Source organism: Peromyscus maniculatus, chromosome 2, assembly GCF_049852395.1.
Source record: "Peromyscus maniculatus bairdii isolate BWxNUB_F1_BW_parent chromosome 2, HU_Pman_BW_mat_3.1, whole genome shotgun sequence".
Lineage (NCBI taxonomy): Eukaryota > Metazoa > Chordata > Mammalia > Rodentia > Cricetidae > Peromyscus > Peromyscus maniculatus.
The window spans coordinates 14,745,629-14,760,655 of NC_134853.1; positions in this window are offsets into that span (position 1 = coordinate 14,745,629).

Sequence of the window (15,027 nt, forward strand, 5' to 3'; positions counted from 1 at the left end):
TTCTGTCATTGAACTTATTCCTGGGCTGGCTGAGACCTTCTTGTGTCTTCTGTGATGCAATGTGGTTGTCAAAGCAAGTCACAGAGAACTGTTCACCTATGTGTTCCCACATTTGGAGTACTGAAGATGAAGAATGTCCTAGTCAGTTATGCCCAACAAGTGGCACACAGCTAGCATTCTCCTACTGGTGGATGTCTTCCTATATGCTGCAAATGTATGTTGTTCCCATTGGTTAATAAATAAGGTGCTTTGGCCTATGGCAAAGCAGCTTAGAGGCACACAGGAAATCCAAGGAGAGAAACAGGAAAGAGAAAAGTGGAGTCTGAAGAGATATGAGCCAGCCACCCAAGGAGAAATATGTTATGGGACATAGGTAAAGCCACAGAACACGTGGCAAAATACAGATTAATAGAAATGGGTTAATTTAAGATATAAGAGCTGGCTAGCAAGAGGCCTGCTGTAGACCATTCAGTTTGTAAATAATATGAGCCTCTGGGTGTTTACTTGGGTCCCAGTGGCTGCCGGACCGTGGGTGAAAGAGATTTGCCTGGATCTTGAAAGTGGGGGTGGGGATGGCAGTGGGGGGAATGAGGTGGGGGGTGGGGAGGTGGCAAGACCCAAGATTCATCTAACTACATTCTCCAAACATCCTGCCCCTTGCAATCTCAATTTTCCCTTCTCTTTTCCTATTTTCCAAGTAACATTTGCCACCTATGACTATAATACATAATTGGCAACATGTATACTTTCTTTGTTATTATTTCTGATCAAGGATGTCAGTTTCTCAGACACAGGAGTTACCTGTTTTCTTTCACAGAACAGTGATTGATGTAAAATAGTTTCTTGTAAGGGTTTGTATTTTTTAATCAATCAACTCATTAAAGGCTGTTCAACTTTATGGGTGGTAAGATATTAACAAAAAGAGCTGTCACCCTTCACAGATATTCCTAGATGTATAAGAAACAGCAAATATCTGTACAGTGAAAACAAGAACATTGTGATTTTAAATATTTAAAAATGTTTGTGCATTAAAAAAAACATTCCATAAAAAATGTCCACTATGGAAGAAAATTTGCATAGTTCCCTACTCAACCCATTCACCCACTTGAATGTTGCAAATGCTTTCTACGAGCATCTGAATAGCTTGGGTAGTTACTTTCTAATGTTAATTTAAATATTTCTAAAAAACTTTGCAGGTTTCACTTCAGGATTCTATACAATCCTGCCTATAATCTCTAGGTATATTAGCTAAAATTTACACTTTTCCCCCAACATAATACTTTTATTAATTATTTGGGAATTTCATACAATGCACCCCAATAACACTCACTTTCCTTTCTTCCCAGGTCTACCTTCCCATCCTTGCACACACACACCCCAAAACTCCAGCAAATCCAAATTGTGTTGCCTATATACACATTAAAGCATGGTCAAACTCTAATGGCCAGCCCCTTAAAGAAAACTGAGTCCTTCCCTACCCTGCAGCCAGAAGGCATCAACTGTGGAGAGCTACACTTCAGCATCTTTATCACAATGTTTAAGGACTCTCTTCAATAGCTTCCTGTCTGAACTGTTTATTTTGTGGGGGTTGGGGGGGTTGTCACAGAAGCCTTCAATGTCTCTCATTCTCACATGAGTCTGCATTCAATGATAGCACTGCAAAAGAAGCTTCCTTACCTATAACAGCAGGAGGCAGCTTGGATCATGGATACCAATCTGGTTTTCAGTAACAGTGCACATCACAGACATCAACATGGTCTCCAGTGGCTGCCCAGACCACAGTCACCAATATGGCTTCCAGCACATTGGTAGAATATGATAGATCATGAACATTCACACTTTTTTTATGAACTTCTTTGGGAATAATATTTTTTTCCATTTCAGAAAGTTCCTACAACTGAGTTGGGTAACAATATATTTCTAAGCTGGCAGCTATACTTCATGGGCACCATAGAACTCTTTCTTCCTCAAGAACTTCCTAAACTATGGATCTCTGATTGTCGTCTCTCTAGACTGGTCCCTCTTCCTTACTCATCTTTGCAAAACTCGTTTCATTTGTGTCTCATAAATGTCAGTGTGTCTTATCTTCCAGTCACTCTTCTTATATCCTTTACAGTTTTGCACAGCAGCCTTAGAAGTTTCCAGGGCCTAACTGTTCCCTTTAGCGGTGAATCCCACCAGTTCTCTAGACCCTCTTACCATGGATACAGAACTGGATACTTCATAATCTAAAAACTAAGTTCACCTTTCCCTGAAAATCTCATCTTTCTCATTTGTTTCAATGTTAAGAAATAACAGATATCCAGATACGCAAGCCTCACTATTATCCCTTTTATAACCATCTCTTAAAACTCATCAAACCTATCTGATGAATAAATACTGATTTCTTACTATTCTTCCATTATTATTAATCAAGAATTGATGTGTATTACTTAGCTTTCCATCACTATAACAAACTACAAGGTATAATAAAGTTATAAAAGAAATGGTTGATTTGAGCTCACAATTTTGAAAGTTCCAATCCATAACTGATTGGCCCCATTGCTTTAGGTCTATCATGAAGTGATACAGCATGACACAGACCAGAACAGAAGTGATCATTGAATTACCAAAAAACAGAGAGAGAGAGAGAGAGAGAGAGAGAGAGAGAGAGAGAGAGAGAGAGAGAGAGAGATTATCTGTTTTAATAACAGGTCCTCAATGACCCAAAAGCTTCCCAGTAGACACCAGCTCTTAAAGATCTACCACCTCAGAATAACACTTCACTGAGAACAAAGCATTTCACATATGGCTCTTTGGGAAGCATCTAACATTCAAACTATAGCACAATTATTTCATCATTTTATACTTAGGTCACTGGTTATAACTGCTTGTTTATTACCATGCTCACTCTTCGGCTATTGACTATGACTTCCAGTTTCTTCTCATGCTCATCCACAGACTATTGCCTATGGCTATCTGTTTTCTACTTTGATCATTCTCATATTTATCTTCCTACATCTTCCTTCTCATTGAAGATGTGCTGATAATTATAAAAGATGGCTTGAACAATGTCATGTTCTTGCTTTCGATAACAACTGACTTCCTGTTGCCCCAATTCCTCAGCAAGAAGCACAATAAGCTATGACCTCATACCTGCTAGACAGTTAAATACTGAAAAGATGAATGATAGAAAATGTTAGCAAAGATGTGATAAAAATGGAGAGCTTATGTACACCATCAGAAGAATGTAAATTTGTACTTCTATTCAGAAAGCAATATACCTTTTCATAAAATGCATAATCACTAATCTAAGAGTTCCATTTTTTAATAGAAAGCCAGAAAGAATGGAGTTAGTGTATTAAAGAAGAATCTACATGACTGTGTTTATTGAAGCACTATCCATAATAGCCATGACATGGAAACAATCTAAGTGTCTATCAACAGATTAATATAAAGATGTGATATGCATGTACGTATGTATAGTGTGGTCTTTGAAATGGAAGAAAATATGCCATTTATGACAACATGGATGAATTTGGGTAATGTTATGTTAACTGGAGGACATTATGATAAAGGAAATAGGTCAGACACTGAGAGACAAATATTCTATGATATTCTTATATTCAGAAGCCAAAAGAATGATTTTATATGAATGTAAAGTAGAAGCCATGCAGCAAGAGAGAAGGGCATGAAGAAACAGAAGATGTTGATCAAAGGGAACAAATGTCAGTTAAACCAGAGGAATACATATTAGTGATCTATTGTACAATGTGATAAGCAAAGTTAATAATAATGCGTTGAAACTTTCAAAATTGTTAAAGAATAGACCTTTCATCAATCTTGTCTTAACAAAGTGAGTGGATGAGGTGATGGGCATGCTGTTCAGCTAATTGACTCTTTCTGAAATATGTATGATAATCTCAAACATCACACTGAACATCCTGGTTGTACATAGATGTCAGTTAAGTGAATTGAAAAAGTATCTTTCCCAGTGTCACCTCTGCTTACTTCTTTCAGGTCAAGTCCTAATACTTTTTTATCTAGCTCTTTGGAATCTGGACATTAAGAGTTTTAAATATACCTGAATGTTCTTTGCCTTCCTCTCTTCAGACCTTCAAGCCTATTGGTTTAGTTGGTACATGCATGTATGCCATTCAAATAACATTTAGAAAAGAATTATTGAGCTTTCATTCCACCCCATTCTAAGAGAAACTCTCAAAATGAAGTTTGTCATTCATTCCAATGACTCAATCATCCCTGTCATCTTATCCATGCAGCTGTACACTGTCAATGTCCCAAGTCACATGATACTTCTTTTTACAATTTACACACCAGTACATTAGATACTTTCATGTCATGTTTCTGTAGCAAGCTGCAGATTGTCTGAGAGAATAGAAGCTCAGTGAGTTTAAACACCCTACTTCCTTTATTCTAGTGTTCCCAAGACTCATGCCATCTGGAATATGAAGTTCAAGGCTCTTTGTTGTTGCTGCTATTGTTTAAAGATGGGGTGATAAATCATAAGGGAATTTGTTCCTATCGTCTCTGGCACAGAGCTTTCTCATGATATGAAAAAGGCAGACATTTGGGTTTTTCATCTTAAATCAGGCACATGAAATTTGTATTATACTTAGGGAATTTTCTCAAAGCTGGCAATCTCAGACTTAATTTTTAGTGTATTGCCTTGTCTTCCTTTATTACTCATGGTAATTTTAAAGGAATCTAAAAGAGGCTCCATCAGGGGTAAATTGCCAGATGTTATTTTGTTCTGAAAGCTCTCTATTCACTGATGTGTGGGCTTGTGTTTGGGCACTTAATACATCCTCCTCTGCCTTGAGTTGAATGTACTATCCTTATAAGTCTACAGCATGGGAGTTTTTCTAACTAGCTTCTCAAAAATTTCTGGAAAAGTATACCATCAGTGAAGGGAAACTGTGTGTTTATTACTGTGAGGATTGGGTCAGTCCCCTTCAAGGGCACTGTATGGGGAAAAGCTATAGCTAGAATTACAGGATTAAATATTTGAACCCCCTGTGGTTGCATTACTAATAGTCTTCTTTGATAATACTATGTCTTAAGATTCAAAAATCTTCACAGAGCTATCAGTTCATTGAAAGAAAAAGTGAACAGATGTTCACATAGATAACTAAGAAAGTAAAATTTGGAGGAGCAATCAGATACAGTGCAAGCAGATACAATATGTATTTAAATCCAGGTCTCCTACAATCATTTATTTTAACACATAAAACTAAAATTATTAAAGTGATAGGGAAACCTCTTCAGCTTGTTCTAGAACTCCAAAATTTTTGTTATTAGGAAAAAAATGGAATGTCAGGTAGTCAAATTTCATCGTCAGTCTCTTACTCTTAATACCTCCAGAAATTAATCTCTAACCTAGTCTTTCTTCATATAGAAATTAGATAAGAGAAGGAAATGCAACATTTTATATCTTAATAATTCTTAAGCTAAATTGCTATTTTATATGATAAAATGACTACTTTAGAAAGTAGAAATGAGCTTGGCTATTTAACACAGGAAGTCCTAAAAGTAGTAAGAGTATATTTTAAATAATCAAAAGAGTGTGTTCTGATACATAGCTCTCTACAGAACTCATCAGAGTACTTGCAAATGACCTGCTTAGTTTTGTTTAGGGTAAGGAATCACCTTGATGGCAATCTAGCCTCAAACAAAACCAATCTATTTAATCTGTTTTGCATCAGGCACCATGCTAACTAAGCCTTAGAATTGCAAAAGTGGATTACCCAAGACACAGTTCCTCTTTCAATGCATCTAAAAATAGGGAAGATAGTAGATACAAATAAAATAGCTACACAAAATGTGTACTTAAATTTTCTCTGTTAGGCAGTGTTGTGTGAATACTGTCAGTCTCGGAACAGAAGACCTCAGAGAGCCCAGTAAGCATTCCAAGACAAATGGCTATTTCTCAGCAGTAATCCAAGCATAGGAAAAGGTCAGAAGGAATCATCATTCACTCACAGAGAAAGCATTATGGCTGTGGTATAGAGAGGTGTGGAAAAAAGATGGAAGATGAGGAGGTGGAGGTTTGGAGGAGTCATGTCACCTACAACCTTTTTAGCTACCTTTGAGTGGGTCTGAATCCTTATCCTAAATCAATGGGAAGCTTTGACAAGTGTAACATTAAATTTGTACAAGAAAATGCATAACTCACAGGTAGGTTGCAATGCATATGGTTTACACTAAAAACATTAAGGAGTAACATTTACTTAAGAATTTCGCATTCTTGAATTCTATTATTCATTTCTACCATATTTGACTACAGACTTACCCTAGGGAAAATGAAAATATGAAGCACAGTGTATGGCAAAAAAAATCCTTTGTGTAAACATTATTGAAGAAATACTTGAGCACATATCAAATCAGCCCTTCCCAATACCTGAGCCTCTAAGAAGCAAAGACATTCAATAAGAGAGGTCAGCAAAATGCTAACCTGCTACTTTCCTAGAGCCACAAGTCAAAATGAAAACAAGGGACAAATATTTGTGAACTCTTCATGATAGATGTGCATTACCAAAGCTAACTGATAAGCACTTTAAAAATCTGGATAGAAAATTCAGACTTAAATAACCGTATTTGCTTTCAAAACAGTTCAGTTGCCTACACTGCACTCTGATTTCAACACTTTAAAAAAATTATCAGTAATTGTGTGATTCATTTGTTGGTGAACGTTGAGAAATAACACAACAGGGTACCTTCAGCCTAAAAATTGGCATGAATACTGCTAATCTGTGACCTAAGCTGCTTGACCTTCTCTGGAGCAGGTATCAGAGCTGAGTCACACCAGCTGCTCCATCACACTGCAACCCAACTCCAGACTGGTGGTTATAAGTGAGCACCATCTACAACAGCAATATTATATGTATGGAGAACTATAACCTTGGCTTTGGCTGCTCATAAGTGTGATGTCTATATAGAACTATATCATAGAATTGTGGCTTATAAACCATTGCTTTAATCTTTCTAAGTTCCAAACTCTTATACCAAACCACATGGGCAAAACCTTGTTTAGGGTGTCTAATTAGAGAGAACCAACTTCATTCACATGTTTAAATCAGGACTCCTTCCTACATCTCTGTCCTCAGTATTCTGTCTTAGTGACTGCTGTCACCATTAACCTAGTTACTTAGAACGACGATCTTTTTTTTTTTTTTTTTTTTTTTTTTTTGGTTTTTCGAGACAGGGTTTCTCTGTGTAGCTTTGCGCCTTTCCTGGAGCTCACTTGGTAGCCCAGGCTGGCCTCGAACTCACAGAGATCCGCCTGCCTCTGCCTCCCGAGTGCTGGGATTAAAGGTGTGCGCCACCAACGCCCGGCAGAACGACGATCTTTAAAAGTTGTTTTGACTCCTTTTGTTCACAACTTAGGTTCAAAGCACCAGTATGACTTATTGGTTCTAGCTTCAGATATCCCTATACCAATCTTTTTGTATGTTCTCTCTCCTAAACCAAAACTGGCTGCAACAGTAACATTGCTATTCTGGCCCTGATGTTTAATTATTTTTACTACAAATAGAGAAATCTGTAATCACACTGTGAATCTATTCGATGTTCAATGCTTGCCATGCTCAAGACACAGTGAAGTAACCTTACCAGGGCTCGTGAAATACAACATGATCACTTACATTAACTCCTATTCATCTTATCTAATTTCCATCTCACTTGACAAACTACTTTTCTTATTTTTGGGTGCTAGGATATCGGAACTCCTCCACAGGTCAAGAAATAAGTATGTAAGTCTCCACTCCAGACATGGGTACTTTCGTCTTCCTTTTCACAGCAAGAAAGTCACTAAGGCTTTCGCTTACATGACAATTAAGTACGTTGTCAAATGCATATACTACAGTGACTTTACTATTGATGGCCTGGATAAAAATAAATTATAACCATTAACACATATCTCACCTCTTTTCCATACCAATGGGCAACATGACTGCACACATATAATTTTACTTGGGGGAATTTGATTCCCATATCCATTACAATGTAAGCATCAAAGTCTGAGACTTTGTCTTGTTCATCACTGGATTTCCCAGGACTGAAGCAAGCCTGCTTCATTCCATTGCGTTGATAATCATAGCTGAGTGAGTGAGTGAGTGAGTGAGTGAGTGAGTGAGTGAGTGAGTGAGTAAATGAATGAGTAAAAATAGTTGAAATGCTCCCATTGGTTCCCATCCTCTTCTTCAGAACATATTTTCTTGTTCTCAGGTAGTCTGACATGGTGAACTATGGTAGACTTCCCCAATGGTTAGAACAGATCCAAGCTATTTAAAATGAAAATAAAATAAACAATTAGATGTAATGGCATCAGTGTTAACTGCATCTTCCTGTTGGGGCATAGGAAATTAGAGTATCGGCTACAGGGCATGAACCATGATATAGTAACCGTTGCAGATTCAAAGCTTTGGCCCTGCATTGTTTGAAGGTTTCTATGGGAACAACACAACCCTGTATTCTGTTTATAAGCTTGAAATACGTGGTGGCAAGAAAGTGCTGCTGTAACAAACCACGTGTGGATGATTCAAAAGATGAAAGCCCATAAAAATTAATGATCAGAGAAGAATGTGGACTAGTAAATCAACAGCACATTATTAAAAACAGAGCAAATGTAATTGGCCACATATGGTCACAGGATAATGAGGCAAGAGTCACCGAGCTCTTTAAGTCAGTTATGTATATATACTCACACAGGGCTGCACACAGAGGGAGCAGCTGATGTGCCGACAGCCTCACAGAAACGAAATCTATCCTCCAGTAGTACTTTTCATGACATCTAATTAGCAATTATGAAAAGGGCTGAACGGTGAGAACAAGTAACTAAAGTAAAACCACCCCAATGAATTACCACTGTCACATTTGTGTGTAAGTAAAGCAGCCTTTGGAAATAATAGACTCCAGGTTTAGAGCCCAGGTAACAATTGAAATGAAACATCCCAGGGCTCTTTATCTTCCCCTAATTGCCTCAGCTTCTCAGGGATGAAAAACAAAAGCTTATTCTCATTGCAGGCCACTAAAGAATTTGAAGAAGAAAATGGCCTGTACCTACAGAGATACCTTATGAAAACGTAGATTTTTTTTTCTGGGCCAACAAGATGGTGAGGCACCAAGATTCATGATCTAAGCTTGGTCCTGGAACATACAGAGTGGAAGGAGGGTGAGCGTCTCTTTAAGGTTCTATAATTCTGTGGACTCAGGGTCAGCTCACAAGAGATTCAGAGCACCACTAGTATGCTGTTGTAAATCTTCTTTTTTCCAGACTCATTTACTGGCCTATGAAAGTCTTGCCACTTTTTCTAAAATTTATCAATATGTCAGAAATAAGATACAGTAAAAGTTGAAGTGACTTTTTAAATTTTTTTTTCTCCTGAAATTTGACTTTGCATAGGTTGATTTTTCTATTTCATTTGGGTGAGCTGGTATTAATTTGTATGGCTGCAAATTAATAAAATACTTAGACATCCCACAGCTTTTTCTACACACCAGCTTCATCCTCTTTTGGATGCTGCTTCCTTCTTTATTTTAAGCAGTCTGGTAGACAATGACGGTTACCCCCTCTAGAGATTTACAAGTTATAGTTTAGTTCCTTAGGACTACCACATTGAGCTTGCTTTCAATATATTTATTTCTATAATTTTAAATTGTATGTGCTTGTGTGTAAATAGGTGCACATATGTTCAGGTGCCCCTGGTGGTCAAAGGTGTTGGATTCCCCCTGACGTTGGAGTTGTAGATGGCTGGGAACCCAAGAATTGAACTCTGGGATAGCTGTACATACCACCACTTCATCATCTCTCCTAGCGTATATCTTTGTTACATTTGTTTATTCGTTTTTGAGACAGGGTCTTACTGTGTAGCTCTGCCTGGCCTGGAACTCTCTATGTAGAACAGGTTGTCCTTGAACTCTGTTTATATCAACTAGCCTCTGCCTCCTGAGTGCTGGGGTCAAAGGTGTGCCCCACCACATCCCCTTGAGGAAGGAATATCGTTGACAATAAAGGTTTGGTGCCAAATTTGGAAATTGCTACTTGTGGTGGTATTGTGTTCCCCAAAATATTGTGTATTCTAATAAATTTATCTGGGGTCAGAGAACAGAGAGCCACTAAATACAAAGGCTAGAAAATGGTGGCACTCACACCTTTAATCCTAGCATTCCAGAGATAGAAATCCCTCTGGATCTCTGTGAGTTCAAGGCCACATTGGAAATAGCCAAGCATGGTGACACACACCTTTAATCCCAGAAAGCCAGCCTTTAATCCCAGGGAGTGGTGGTAGAAAGCAGAAAGATATATAAGGCGTGAGGACCAGAAACTAGAAGATTTTGGCTGGTTAAGCATTTGGCTGGTTAAGCATTTCGGCTTTTGAGCAGTAATTCAGCTGAGACCCATTCTGGATGAGGACTCAGAGGCCTCCAGTCTGAGGAGACAAGACCAGCTGAGGATCCGGCGAGGTGAGATAGCTGTGGCTTGTTCTGTCTCTCTGATCTACCAGAATTGACCCCGATAACTGGCCTCGGGTTTGATTTTATTATTAAGAACTTTTAAGATTCCTGCTACAGCTACTTTGTTTACAGAATGAAGGGAAAAAATTAAACTCAAGGCTCAATCTACTTTTGTATTGCATCTACATCCAACCAGGTCTTTTCATTTCCACTACCACTTCAACTATGATGGCTCCAGGAGTCTTCCAAGATGTTCCCATTCTTTTGTGAGTCCCACTCTATGCCTTTCCCATGCAGCAATAACTGTGTATGATTTATACTAATTGCTTATACTAAATTGCTAAATTTATACTAAATTTATACTAATAATTTATACTAAATTGCTTCTCTACTTTAACCTCTTGTTTGTTGCTTGATTTCATTGTATATAAATGTCCAATTTCTAAAGCTACCTACAAAAATTTTCCTAAAGGATTTTCCACAATTATGGCTATCATCTCTCCCATCCTTCCCCTGTACCTGGTAGTTCCTAGCAAAAATTTTCTCCTTATATCAGGGCACCTAACAGAGACTTCCCATGTGTTCCCAGAGATCTCAGCCCCTGATGTTTATAGTCTTATGTAATCTCTTCTCTCAAGTGTGAGAGTGTACCATGAACCAGCTTAACACAGAAAATAGGATAGGTCACCACTCTTCTATCATAGTATATCAGGGCTCTATCCTGTCATCAGATTCACTTCTGAAACATTCCCATTGTTGGCCTTGAAGAAGCTTGCTGTCATAAATGATACAACATAAAAAGAGCATAGCTCTGCTGACAGCCTGAGGACCCAGGATGAAGACACTTCCAGTTTCAGATGAGAATGCAGCCTTGGTGAACACCAAAATTGCAACCTGGGTGACTTGAAGTGGAGAGCTCAATTAACATGAGCAACAACACTGTGATATTTGATAAGTATTAAACTTTACGGTCATATGTTATACAGTGTACAAAATGAATACTGCCTCTCTAGCACTCCAAGAATCTCATGCTCATCGTCCTTGATATACATTCCTGCCCATATACTTCATAATCTTTTGGTATACTACAAACTTATTTGTTCATTTAATGGTCTTCCCACATGCATACCTTCACTGGAAAGCAAGTTCAGAGTATGATGTTTTTCTTCATGATTAGAAAAACACCAGGCATATAGAATAGTCAATAGTTTTTTAAATGATGTTATCCACCATACTTTACAATCTAATGTTAGAATTTAATTAATAATCATTTCACACACACAAATGCAAACACAATGACCCCATACATTACCTTAGGTTAACTTTGCCAAAGATTTTATTTCACACAAATGCATGTTGGGTTGAGTTTTCCCTATCAATCAATAGACCAGGTCTAATATAAATGAAGCTTCTACTTCTGCTTAAAATAAAATCCATAAAAACTATTGTAGTCTTACAATAAAATACCTGGTAGTGAAAACATTCTCACAAAAATTATTTTATAGCATACATATACAGACTCTTCTTTAGAGAATGTTCAAATTAAGGGTAAGTAGATGTTTGTCTCTAGAGAATAATATAATTGTATCTCTGCTAGAAGCTGTGGTTATGAAGATGTGCAAAGTTGATTTCTTCTCCATGACTTTATAATTGGCTGTTGAGTTAAAACACACACACACACACACACACACACACACACACACACACACACACACACATTAATGTTCTTTATTGAAACAACTAAAAAAAAAAAAACACTTCTCGTTTTCACCAGAGAAAGTTAATAGTTGATTTTGAGGACCAGCCTTCAGATGTCTAGAACCCTGAGTAGATTGGGTGGACATGGTGGCTCACCTGTAACTGCAGCTTTAGAAGGCAGAGACAAAGGATCTCCAGAGAAAGCTGGCTGTTAAGACTAGCCTTATTAGTGAGCTATGGGCTTGACTGAAAAACCCTGACTCAAAGAATATGGTGGAAGAGTAATTGAGACTTATTCCTAGAATATTTCAAACCTTAGAAAAAATGTTACATTTAACCTTAAGAGAAAAATCATCTGTGTTATTCAGGATCCTCCATAGAAGACAACTTACAGTGTACATAGCAGCTCTAGATCTAGATGTGGAGAGATTGGCTGACACAGGTAAGTTAAACTTCACACTATGTTCTGTCCAAAAGCTAGAGGTCTGGGAGAGACAGCAGTACTTCTAGAAATGGTAAAGACCACCAGTCAGAGGGTAGAGAACCATAAGTAGGGCTCAGTCAGGCAGGCAGAGGGAGAGCTGACTTTCTCTCCTCATTTCTGTTAAGACATATGATAGATTGTATAATGGCCACCTACTCAGGGAAGGTAATACCCTCGCTGAGGTTTGCTCGCTCTAATCAATGCATGTACTAATCTTTTAGAAACTACAGTAGACCACCCTGAAAATTTCAGACATTTATAAATATAACATGCTGTAGCCTAAAGACAACATATTTTTAAGAGATATTCTTGCATTTCCCAACCCATAAAAATCTTCACAGATATTAATATTTATGTGAACAACACATTATAACAAATTTGAGATCCATAGAACATCTTCCAGTAGCTCTATGTATGCTACACTGAGAATTATTTGTATATCAGGTAACCAAAAAGTTTAATGTATGTCCAGGTGGTCAGGAAAATTCCTAGTTGAGAGTATTCATTTAACAATATCTATTTTAAAAATACTGAACACCTTGAAGGCATTAAAACCTGTGCCCAGCTTTCTGAATACAAGGATGAGCAAAGCAAATCTGTCTTAGAATGAAGACACTAGAAGGGGAAGCAAGCTCTTTGTATAAGATATGGTTAATGTCATTGAAATAAACCCAGGGAATTATGGGAACACAAATGAAGACTCTTTTGATTAAACAATTATATGAGTTACATGCTATAAAATTAGCTAATATGTGTCATTTTCAGTGTACTTGTTAGTAATTCTTCTTTCATTCTCAATATTAACACAGAACAGGACAATAAACCAGATGATTAAACTATCTAAAACACTAGAGTGAGGATGATAGGGTGGGAAAGAGACTTAAGGAAGAAAGACTGTCTTGGACCACCCCATTGTGAGGTTACAAATGTGTTAATACAGTAGAGTGTTAGGATGCAGTGTGGGTCGCAGGCTCTTCTGACAAGAAATCATATATTTATTTGGTAGTGAGATCATAAAGTCCTTTGCAGGGAAGTTTGGACCCACACAAAAAATCTTGCATGTGATGAAAGCCTTTGAAAGCAAAGCTTCAGAGACCCAAAATACATTTTAGAAAAAGCACTGTGGCAAGTATTGAAAGGTTTTTTTTGTTGTTGTTTGTTTGTTTGTTTTTGTTTTTGTTTTTGTTTTTTGTTTTTTGCACCCTGATAGGCCTCTCTGCCAACGCAGGAATCCAAATCAGACCAAATTAGGAAAAGGTCCAGTTTAATGGGTAAAGCATTGCCAGGTTATTCCCTGGCCCTACAAAGAGGAAACGGGGAAAAGAGACCAGAAGAACCACATGTCTATTTTCTGGGAAGCAGCTTATATACCCTGTGGGAGTGGTCTTGAGCCTCTCTGGGGGAAAATCTGTGTTTGGTGGGTTTTGAAGGGGCAGATTTGGGGAAAGAGATAGGGAGGGGAGTTGAGGTGGATTTTCCACCAGAACGTTCCAGGCTCTTTGGGTATAGGGATGCCAGGGTGCCAGGGGTTGAGGTGGAGCTCCCACCAAACAAGTATGGATTTAAGACAGAGACACCCATTCTGAGACCACAATAATTTTTAGGTGGTCTAACTAGAAATACATTTTATTAAGGCATTGGTGGCACATGCCTTTAATTCCAGCACTCAGGAGGCAGAGCCAGGTGGATCTCTGTGAGTTTGAGGCCAGCCTGGTCTACAGAGTGAGATCCAGGACAGGCACTAAAACTACACAGAGAAACCCTGTCTCGAAAAAACAAACAAACAAACAAAAAAACTTGTAGGGATTCACAGGCTTAGCAGATGAGGTGGAAAACAAAACTCAGAAAAAAGAGCAGATACTTTGCTGTAGTCACAAAGTCACATACAAAATGCAACTCCAGGGGTGGTCTAGTGCTGATGACATTCCCTCCCTCCCTCCCTCCCTCCCTCCCTCCCTCCCTCCCTCCCTCCCTCCCTCCCTTCCCTCCTTTCTTCCTTCCTCCCTCCCTCCCTCCCTCCCTCTCTCTCTCTCTTTCTTTTTTCCTTTCTTTCTTCCTTTAGTCAAAGTCTCTGTAGCTCATTAGCCTAGAACTGAATGGATAGACCAGGCTGGCCTGGAACTCAATGGATAGACCAGCCTGGCCTCATACTCAAGCTTACCCTCTTGCCTCAGCCTCCTCAGAGCTGGAATTGTGAGTGTGAACCAGCACACTATCCAGGACACTATTTACTACACTAATCACCAGAATCCATGACTTCCACTCTTGTCATACCAAGATTCTCTTTTTTGGGGGGATGGGGTGGGGTGGAAGAGCAGGACAGAGGGGGATAGTAATAAAAGAGATCTCTTGATAGAGGGGGATATTAAAGGGTTAGGGAGAAATATGGTGCC